General features: G+C 39.2%; 1 long non-coding RNA gene across 1 annotated transcript; it reads left to right on the forward strand.

The window, feature by feature from the left end:
• The first annotated feature begins 203 nt into the window (after positions 1-203).
• LOC120507226 lies at positions 204-8513 on the forward strand. Its single transcript, XR_005628700.1, has 3 exons — positions 204-342; positions 458-608; positions 8375-8513. It is a non-coding gene; the product is annotated as an uncharacterized LOC120507226 (long non-coding RNA).
• The last annotated feature ends 2825 nt before the right edge of the window (positions 8514-11338 follow it).

Below are 11338 nucleotides of genomic sequence, written 5' to 3' on the forward strand. Positions count from 1 at the left end.
GCAGGCTTTCTCTCCTTGTGGAAAGCTCTGTGTGTGTGCAGTCACCTTGAGAGGGGGACACTTGAGATGGAGCCCACCTGGGACAGGACCTGTGGCAATGTGGCCTGAAGAGCACACAATCATCACCTTCATTCCTTTTTTTGACTTTGTCCTTACCAGGTATTTTTTCTGTTCTCAAGCTCTCCATTTTCTGTGCAGATAAACAGGGGTTTTCACCCAAGGTTCGCTTCCAGCCAGCTGGAGAGAAAAACTGCAGGAACAGACTGGAGGTTCAGATGATCCCAAAAATCTTAGGATTAATCTTCATTTGTGATTGTTCCATGCTTGCAGTGCTCAGAAAATGTAAGAGCTCCCAGCAAATTTATATCATAGCTGTTTATTTTATTGTGCTTGTTCTTCAGCTGTCTGAAGCTGCATTGTTTTAATAGGTTAATAATTTAATTTGCTTTTCCTACAGCTTCCTGCTTTTTCCTTGCAGCACATTTCTGGATAGGGAAAGGACTAAAGGAAAAGTGTTATGGAAGAACATGTGACTGAACAAATTGACAGCCCAGGGAAACAGCAATAAGATGGGAGTAGATGTGGATCTCGAGGAAAGACAAAATATTGTGAGTAGATAATTATGGAGACTATAACAAATGTCTTAGCAAGTCAGTAGACATTTGTAAGTTGTTAAATAGTGATTAAATATTTTTTTTAAAGAAGAATGTAAATTGAATTGGTTTCTTTGCAAAGTAGCAAAATTTAGAAGATGAAATACTTTTAAATGAGGCGTTAGAGATACAACACTGATTCTGCCCATCACCTTGGGATCTTGGGTATTAGATTCTGCCTTTCTTTCACAAACTGCTGGGTTGTGTCAGGTGCAATTTTGGCTCTGTTTTGATGTAGGACACCACAGATACTTTGAATACACCGTCATAAGTAGGACATGGAAATAATGGAAGGACTAATTTGTAACTTGGAATTGCAAGGGAATACCTTGTGATATACTATATACTATAACCCTGTTAGTAAGTTAAATGAAATTTGACTCATGTAAATTTCTGTGTAAATCCATAGAGAAAATGAAAATCAAACCTGACTCTGAAAATTTGGAATATCATATTTCTTTTTCACTTCCTCCTGTTATTATTCACAATCTCATACTACCCTGAGAGAAAAAAAAACCAAAAGAACCTGAAAGAGAGTTCTTCCCTAATTCTGGTTCTCCAGAACAACAGGAATCTTTCAAAGAAATCCTCTTCCTATGAGAATTTGAATAAAATTTGCAGCCCTTCAAAGAGTGAGGTATTTTGAAAAATAATTCAGTTAGAACCTGGGCAGCCAGACACTCTTCTGCTTGGCAGCTCTCTTGTGACTGATCTCTGCAAAACTCCAGCAGTACAGATGTAATGATGTTTGTTTCAGGAAATGTATCTGTATTTATTCTGGCTCTTTAGGAGATCCCAGTGAATGTTACAGGTAAGAAAATTATTGGAGGGAAAGGACCATGTGGCTACACAGCATGCTGTAAGTTCTAGCATATTTTACTAATATTTGCATAAAAATATCCACAGCCAAAATCAATGTCCACATTTTTAAACAGTGATCCACATGCATACTAACTTGGTTGTTTTATACAGCTAGGTCCTATAATAATTTTTTTTTTTTGCAGTCATTCAAGCCCGTCATGTTTGCAAACTAGTTTTGGTATTGGTTTTATTGACTGTTCTTCCAGAGTTTTTCCTTTGACAAGTTTGTTGTTACTCCTTATGTGCTTATCTATTAAAACTAGTGTGTGAACTTAGAGCATGAGGATATGGCCTTGTGTTATGTTTTCTGGAGGTGGCAGCAGCCTGTGCACTGGGATTTACTGAGCACACGTGTATGGAGTGTCCCTGGGGAGCTCCACCATGATGGCTGGGCATGGGCTGGCTCAGCAGTTTCAGCTTTTCCAGGAGTCCAGAGGCAGGGTTGTATTTTTCTGCTTTACAGGACAACTTCTGCTGTTGCAGACAACAAAAAGAGAAAAGGCAATTGTGTTATTTGTCTGGAAAAAGTGGCTGAGCTACATCTTCTCTGTGCCCTTATGCTGACAAAATGTTGTGAGATCTATCTTGAAATTAAGATGGGTTTGAATACACTCTTGAATTTTAACTTATTGTTTGATATTCTACTATAAAAAGATATATTGGAGCTACCAAGTCATCATCATGCAGTTATCTCTTGTATTGTAGGAGTTTTCAGCTGAAACTCTCAGGAAGAGCAAACTGTATTTGAAGTTAATGGCTCTTTTTATCACTGTAAGTCACATACAGCTGAATATCAGGTGCTTGGATAAAACCACACAGCTCACAGGTCTGCTCTTACAAATGGAAGAACTAAAGAACAATCTCATATCTCTTTCTTTGAACCTAAGAAAGATAGCACATTGTAAACTCTGGTACCATGCTTATTATTTTTTAAAGTTTTAAAACAGTATTTCTCTCTTGCCTATGTCTTCTTCCAAAGGAAATGCTCTCTGAATTGCTGCAGTGCTAATCCTCATCACACAGTCTGTTCAAGATAATTTCTGATGCTTAAACACAACCCTGGAAACCCAAGTTAAATTAGTTCAAGTAAATGTGACTAAACAGTGCTATCAGATCCTTACTGTGGTGCAAAGCTAAATCTATGCAATGCAATCTCTGTTGCTTTTGGAACATTGAGATCTATGAATGTAATACTGACATGAAACCCTAAAAATGAAAATAGTCATGTGCAAGATGTAAGGAATTTGTAGCACTACTACAGCTTGATAAAAAAGAGATGGTCTCTTTGGAACAGTGAAATCTCTGTTTTACCTGAGGATTGTAACTGGACCAGGCTTACATTTCCTTTTAATACCAATAAAGGACTGATTAGCCACAGTTCTTATTCCACTAATGTTTTCACTGTAGGAATATTTGAGATTTCCTCATTCTTGCATATGCATGAATCTAGTGCCAGTCAAATCTCCAACAATACTAGATCCAGACAAAAAACATTTCAGATATGTTGACACGAACCATTAACATGTTCAATAATTTTTAAAAGGTCTTTCGAGTTTCTTAATCCAGCTGTATCATTGGCTGCTACTAGCTCCACCTCTTTGCATGAAGCTCTTTTTATGAAAAAAATTAAAAAATAATTTGCAATTTTAGATGACCTAAAGGTAGGGGTTTCTTAATTTGAGGTTTCCAAGTAGAGGGAATTCAGTTGCTTTCTAAGATGGAATTCCTTGCTGTTGTGATGCCAAAATTGGAGGCACCTGATGACTATCAGACTGTAGAAGTTCATGAAGATCAAGTTTTGTTATCTGTTGAAAATAAATAGATCTTAAAAGTTTTCCTTATTGTTACTTGAATGGAAACTCCGGAATCAGAGTAGAAAAGGAATTAAACCAGAAATTACATTACTTGCAGGATTCTGTGGGAATAGGTGTTGAATTAGGCTAGTCCTTTGAATTGTTTCATTCCTGGCTGTTAGCAGGAAAAGGACTTTTCCTCTTGGTGTGGATGATGCCCACTGCCAATTTCCATAGTCCAGTTCCTTCCTTGCTGCATGTCTGGGAGTCCACTGCTTTTGTTGTGTGGCTGGTGAGGCCAGTGTTACAGGAGGGGACACACACAGAGTGCTCCCTGGAAGAGCTGCCTTTGGGAGGGGCACTGTTCCAGGCTCCTCCTCAGGGCTGCCTTTGGGAGGGGAAGCTGAGTACGGAGGAGTTTAAGGACAGCAGAGCGAAGAGAAGCCCATATTCTGTCAATTGACTTAATAAAAATAACATTAAATATTACCAGAGGAAAAGGTGAAAAAATGTCTTATAGTTTCGTGGGAATAAGCATTTACTCTGTGCAATCATTACTTAATGAGCAGATCTAGGAAAATGCCCATTTTGTGTATGCAACTGTAGTTCCACTCACAATGTGAAGTGAAGGAACTGTAGGCTTTGAAATGCCAATTAAAGTTTTCAATTAGTGTGCATAGATGGGAAATGGGTGTTTATTAGTCATAAAATAACACATTAATGATTCTCTGGTGATACTGAGAAATCTCTTTGTATCAGAGAGTATAATATTCCAGTCAGTAATTCTACCTTCACAGGGCTCAGAAATACAGTGTGTCTTTCTGGAGGCTCCTGTCCCTGTCCACTGACAATTTAGGAAGCCAAAGTATGTGACTGAGTCTTACTGGTTCATTTTAGGATGGTGGAGCTTAGGGACATAAATCCTGTGCTCTCCATGATGCAGATCCTTAGATACTGTTGAGCTACCCAATAGATTTTAAAGTAAAGATTGAAGCCAAACTTCTTGTTAGGGTGTCTACCATGACAAACCTGGATCTCCTGTTAAGCAGCCTGCACCCTGCTTGGGTATGGAGTTAAGCAGCCCCTACACTTTGGAATCCTTTGCACTTTTCCTGGGCTCAGTTTAAAGCTTTTCTTTTTGTTTTCTCTTTGTTTTTCTCTTTGCTTTCAACTTCTGTTTCCCTCATTTCTTGATGATGGAGTTGTGCCACATCATTAACTGTAAGAAGTATGTCTGCAAATGTTCAGAGAATGATGGATTTTATCACGCTGTCACCACAGCCATGTTGAGGAGGCCATCTTTAATATATTATTGATGCTCTAAACCATTATTTTTAATAGCATTGTGCACTAGGAGAATGCTGCTAGTGGAATGGAAGCACAGATGAAGAAGAGTTCTGGAATAACAATCCAGTAGGAAGTCAGTCTCAGAAGCATCTCTGGTTGAACATGTGCACTCTTTTACTTTGAGCCATTAACCTGGAGGAAGGATTTACTGCTGGAAATGTAGGATAATTTGACAACTTGTAATTAATTTTTATACTGGTAAATATCACATGGATAGAACGTCACATGGTAAATGTTTGCTCTTTGTCAGACTTAGCTAAATGAATTCCCTGTGGTAGTCTGGCATCAGACATTGTAGGCACAGGCTTGGTAAGTGGTTCATCCATTATTTCCTCCTTTGCCAGCATTTTTGGTTTGGATTTCAGTTTGTTTTTCTTTTTCCTCACTCATAAATCTGAAAAGTTTGTGTCTTTTCTAACTTAGAGTTTCTGTAGGTAATGCCAAATCTAGAGTTACATTATGCCACCAAATAACTAAGCTTTATCTCCTAGGAATGAACCAATTTTTAGTACTTAAAAGCATAAATTTCCAAACATCATCCTTGGCAGCATAAAGGTTGGAGTGGGTCTCTGCCCTAGGGGGAGATTGATGATGTGCTGCTTTCACACTGACATCTCAAAACTTGACAGAGGCCCAAAGGGGAGACAGATAATCCCCTGAAATGGTGAAAATATAATAAAAGAGATGTGCTAAAAATTGTATTTTGTGCCCAAATTAAGGCTTCTGTGGTCTTATTTAGCTCACCTCTTGCAAAGTGAAAACAGTGTTGAACACGGTTATTTACATTCATGTGTTGTAAATACAGTCAAAGAAATTCTGCAGCCTGACATTACCTAGAGGAAATGAATCTGTTTCTCTCTTGTTTTGTGTTTTTAAGAAGAAATTCAGTGCTCTGCCTTAAGCTTTTCCTGTCAGAGGAGATCTCTCCCAAAGGGCCCCCAGCTGTCTGGGGCTCTGTGTCTGCGCATGAAAGGCAAAGTGAATGGAATATGGCAGACTCTGATGCTTGAGCTAAAAAACCAAAAAACACTGCAAATTCCAGCAGTAAGAAGGGGTGCCAGAGGACAATTTCAGACCAGGCTGGGGAATTTCGCACATCATGGACTCTAATAACTCCTACAACCAGAACAAGAAGGAATTCCTGAAAGAACATGATAAAATAAGCAGGTGAATGTCAATGTTGATGTTGCTTTTCTGTCAAATTGACAGGGCAGAAGGCAGGTGTCAGCACAGGGCTGGGTAATTCAGCTCCGGCTCAAGATGTGTTTTCTCCATGCCTTTGTTTCTTGGGCTGCCTTGTGATTAACCCGACTCTTTCCAAAGCCTCAGCACAAACCAGTGCCCTCCCTCAGAGCTCCCTTGTGTGCCAGTTCCTCCTCCAGGCAGGGAGGTGCCAGCTCTGCCCCCTGGTTCCAGCCCACTTTTCTCCACATTGGATCAATGGCTGGGTCAAGGCTGGGGATTTCTCATCCTGTGGGACAGATCAAGGACTTAGTGCAGAACTCACTGAATTTCCAAAATAAAAAGATAAGTGTTTTTCTGCTGGTTGCTGCAGGTGAAGGGTTAATTTTACCTCTGAGAGTCTTACCATTCACCTGTAAATCTGCTGTGGTCCCCTGGGCTCTCTTCAGTTGTTTATAGTATTTTATATTATGCCGTCTATTTAAAAGGTCTTTTTTTTCTTGTTCTGGAGCAAAAAACCCAACAAAACAAACCCCAAAGCCAAACAAAAAAAAACAAAAAACCACAAAACCACCCCCAAAAAAACACAAAAAACCAAAACCAAAAAAACCCAGCAAGAAAATATTTAATAGGTATAAAGTACAGAGTTCTAAATCATGCTGTTACTTTTTTTTCTTTTTTTCATACTTGTCAATAAGCATGATATTTGTAACTTATTTCCTTTTATTTCTCATCCTAAAACTCGGTCCCAGCAGCTTTGTTGTAGATGAGAAGTGAAATTAGAGCAATGTTCTTGGTGGCTGAAAAAGAACAGAAAATCCTGTAAATAATAGCTCCTCACTGACTGAAGTCAAGAGGCAATTTCAGGAAGTCTCTGATGTCCCTAATTAGCTGTGTCCTTTACAAGATAAGTGTTTTTCTGCTGGTTGCTGCAGGTGAAGGGTTAATTTTACCTCTGAGAGTCTTACCATTCACCTGTAAATCTGCTGTGGTCCCCTGGGCTCTCTTCAGTTGTTTATAGTATTTATATTTTATATTATACTGTCTATTTAAAAGGTCTTTTTTTTTCTTGTTCTGGAGCAAAAAAACCCAACAAAACAACCAAACAAACCCCAAAGCCAAACAAAAAACAAAAAAAACCACAAAACCACCCCCAAAAAAACACAAAAAACCAAAACCAAAAAAACCCAGCAAGAAAATATTTAATAGGTATAAAGTACAGAGTTCTAAATCATGCTGTTACTTTTTTTTTCTTTTTTTCATGCTTGTCAATAAGCATGATATTTGTAACTTATTTCCTTTTATTTCTCATCCTAAAACTCGGTCCCAGCAGCTTTGTTGTAGATGAGAAGTGAAATTAGAGCAATGTTCTTGGTGGCTGAAAAAGAACAGAAAATCCTGTAAATAATAGCTCCTCACTGACTGAAGTCAAGAGGCAATTTCAGGAAGTCTCTGATGTTCCTAATTAGCTGTGTCCTTTACAAACCTGCCCCAGGAAACTAAAGGCAAATCATGTAAAAGGAAAACAGCTGAAAATCTTTGTGAGTCTGCAGTCCTCAAAAAGAAAGCAGCATTCCCTCCCTCACCACTGCACACCCTAACCCACTGCTCTCATTTTCTGTTGGCTTCTATATAAAATTATGAAATATTAATTATAACTCTTATCCTCTGAGAGAGTGACTTGTTCCCAGAAAAGTGAAGGAAAGCATCTTTACTAAAAAAAAAGTAGAGCATTTCTTGCTGATTGTTTCACTGGTTTAAACTTAGTGCTCTGTAAAAATGGCAAGAGTATGCCAAAGCAAATCTGGAAATGGAAGGTTTTTTCATAGAATAGAAATTCTCTCCTATGACAAGCTCTGGTCCTGAGATACAGAATTCTTACAGGTAAATAAATGAGAAGGGGAAAAAAGCATGCAAAGAAAAGCATGGATTGTATGGCATTTATTGCATGTCTCAGGGCTTTTCTATATGTACTGAATTATAGGGAAATGAAGTATTGGATTGCATTGCTTTCTCACATGTTGTATGTATTCCTTGCATGAAAGATGCTATGCAAATGTATCATCAAATTAGGCCTTTACTTTTGATTAAAAGTAAAATAATCTTTAATTTTGTACACATATATATGGTCGCCAGCATGTACTGGGAGCAGTTCTCAAACTGCGGCATATGACAGGTTGTAGGAGATTCTTCATGGAAAACTAACCCAAAATTACCCAAATACTGATGGGTGTCACTTCTCCTTCCCTTGCCCATGGAGTCCTTAGCACACAGGAAGCTGATCCAGTTCCACAGCACATCAGCAGTCCCTGCCCACAAATCTGAAATTATCTCCTTTAATCAGGGTGCCAGGGCTGGAACTTGAGGAATCATCTAGCAGAAGGTTAAAAGTCAGAGAGAGAAATTGAATCTTTCTTAACAAACTGCTCCCAGTTGCAGCACTGCTACTTTCCTGCATTTGTATGGCCCATTGATCTTCCAGGGAATGATGTTTTAATTGCTGCGTACTCATCTTCTTTTCTTGTCTTCCCCCCAAAGGAAGCTGCTGCTGCTGCTTTGCCTAAAGGAATTTCAGTCTTTCAGCAGAAGCCCTTGGTTGTGCTGTCAGTTCCTTACCTGCCCGGTCTCTGGTGCCTGAGCTGCAAGAAACCAACTCAAGCATTTCCATCTATGCCATGGTTAATCTGAAAATATTAATTTGGATAGGAAGGGAAATGTTTACATGGAGAAGGCATCAGCTGCCACATGTGAAGTGACATTGGTGAAATGTCAGAGAAAGGGCAGTATTTTTCATTTATTTGAAGTGATCCAAATCTTTAACTGAGGGTCTTATTTCCAGTTTTACCTTCTTCTTTGTTACCTTTGAGAAAGTCAACATGGAATTTCTGATAGATGAACTAGAAAGTCACAGCAAAAATCATGCTGGACTTTTTTTTTTGTTGGGAAGATGACTCTCCTTGAAGGTATCAGCCAAGTTGTAGGGGTTTGAATGGGTGACATCAGTTATAAAACTTCTATTTTACATGTCATTAATTCTGAAATGTTTAATTTTTTTTTTCACAGTTACTCTGTGTTTTTTCCCCATTATTTTCTATTTTTATCCATGGCATGAAGTGTCACTGGTTACCTTTTCACTTGTAAGCTCTGCTAGTACAGAGCTGTACATTGAAATTGGTACTGGAGCAGCAAGACTGTGGTGGATTTACATCTGTCATCTTGCCTGAGCTGTCTGGGTCAGGAAGAAACAGCTTGAGAGGAGTAGATAAATTTTTCTTTTCCTTTCCTTCAGAGCAGTGTCATTCCAGGACTTCTCTGGACCTTACTGACTGAAGACTTGCCTGAGAGGTGGTGTGGTCTTCAAACACGGTCCTTAATTCATACCTGGAGCTAGCAATACATAAAATCTGGATAGTAACATTTTTTCTTTCCTTAAATAGGGCGTTAATTTTGGAGAAGTACTTTTGGTGATTAGGCAAAACTGCTTCTCTTTCCACTAGTTTTTTGACATGCATAAGACAACAAATGGACAGAATATAGACTAGGAAGAAACTGCTCCTGTCACCTATTGTATATCTCAGCTTTTGCCTTTTTTCCTTGTATTTTGTTTTTTGTCATTTCCTATAAAAATTGCTTAGCATAGCCTATATAGACCTTCCTCAGATTCATAACACTTAAGAATTATGTGAAAGCATACTGAATATCACCTTTGTGTGATTGCATTAAAGAGCTGCTTTAAAGCCAATAGTCTTTTGATAGCAAGACAGTGAAGTAAAGCACGTCTGTTTTGGGAAAAACACCATATTTATGTAACTGTCATTAATCATGCAGAAAATAATGGGCTGTGAGGAACTAATGAAAAATGTTTTGGAGATGCTTTGTATACAAATGAAAAGGTTTGCATGATAACACAAAGATAAAGCTAATTTCACAAAACATCTCACAGTGTGAATAAATAAATCAGCTGCAGTGCTGAGCAAAGGCAATAACCACACTAACACTTCTCATCAGATACTGAGAACTGATTTCTTTATTTAACTTTTAGAATCTTAACATCTATAATAATTTTGTGGGCTCAGAAAAATATGTATGGAAAGGATTACCAGGTGTCTAGTCAAGGAACTTGGGGCTTTTGGCCAAATAATTAAATGTTGTTTTGAAAAATAGTAACAAAACCAAACCTAAGGAGAACAGGAAAAACGTTGGGACACAGTGTGTCTGAGGTGACCTTTCAAATCAAGGGAAGAGGAGAGGAAAAGACACCATCAAGCAAAGCACAAACAACCTGCTCTTCTGCCAGTTGATGGGGGTGATTTGGAGAACACAGATACCAATGGAAAGAATGGTCTCATTTTGCTATGAATATAAAGGCAACTCAAAACCAAAATAATACATTGACAAAAACGACGTGCTTGGCTTTAGCAACAAGCAAAAGTAAGCAAGGTAATGCACCTAATCATTACTATATGAGAGAAAAAATAGTGATTAAGATAACACTAATCACCCAAACACTCCACCATGATCCAGAGTCCGTGTTGTCTGGGGAGCCCCATTTTGCAGGGAGGACCTGGAAAACCCTTCCCAGCAACTGGGAAACTCTTGCCCAGTGTGTCCACCCACAGGTGAGACCTCCAGATTCACCCTGAAAGTTGTTCCAGCTTTTATAGGCCAAAATTGGGAAGTTGAAGTGACCTTATTGTATTTTAGCACAGAAACTCCTGGATCTGGTGGCACACTTCCCAACCAGCCAGGGCCCAGACCTCGGCTGGGTGGGTTTTCCCCTAAAATACCTTACAAACAAGCTTCTGTTCATGTCAGTTGGGAAAGTTTCTGGGGAGTTGAAGTGACCTTATTAGCATCTTTTTCATCTCATTTTGGCGAAATAATGCTGATGGTATCAATCACACAGTGCCCAGGATTCACGGGCACTCTGGCTGGGGCTTGCTGTTCAGGCCTCAGCACATTACTGCTTCTGTTCATGTCAGTTGGGAAAGTTTCTTAAAATGCTACTTTTCTTGCAGATAACTACACAAGGTTATACAGAGCTAGCACAAGCGTCTTTTTCATCTCATTTTGGCTAAATAATGCTGATGGTGTTAATCACACAGTGCCCAGGATTCATGGGCACTCTGGCTGGGGCTTGCTGTTCAGGCCTCAGCACATCACTGAACAGTGTGTTGGTCAAAAAAGAGGAGATAAAAATCAGTGATCCAAACATTTATTCCTTCCTACCAACTACCTTTGGGCAAAGAGAATTCTTCTGCTGTTCTTAATATTAGAAATTTTGTAGGTGTTTAATTTCTTTTGCCTTGCATCTGTCTTCATTCTTGTGCAGCTGTACCTGTGGCCCTTCTTGCTCATGTGCCATCCACCCTGGGCATGGAGAGCTGCTCATTCCTGCAGCCTGTCACCTGCCAGAGCTGGGGCAGTGTCCTCTCCTGCTGCTGCTCCTCAGGCTCAGCAGGCCCAACTCTGCCATCTCTCTGACCTCCCCACCCTCTGTGC

The sequence above is a fragment of the Passer montanus genome, unplaced genomic scaffold, assembly GCF_014805655.1.
Source record: "Passer montanus isolate IOZ18808 unplaced genomic scaffold, ASM1480565v1 scaffold42, whole genome shotgun sequence".
In the NCBI taxonomy this organism is placed as follows: domain Eukaryota; kingdom Metazoa; phylum Chordata; class Aves; order Passeriformes; family Passeridae; genus Passer; species Passer montanus.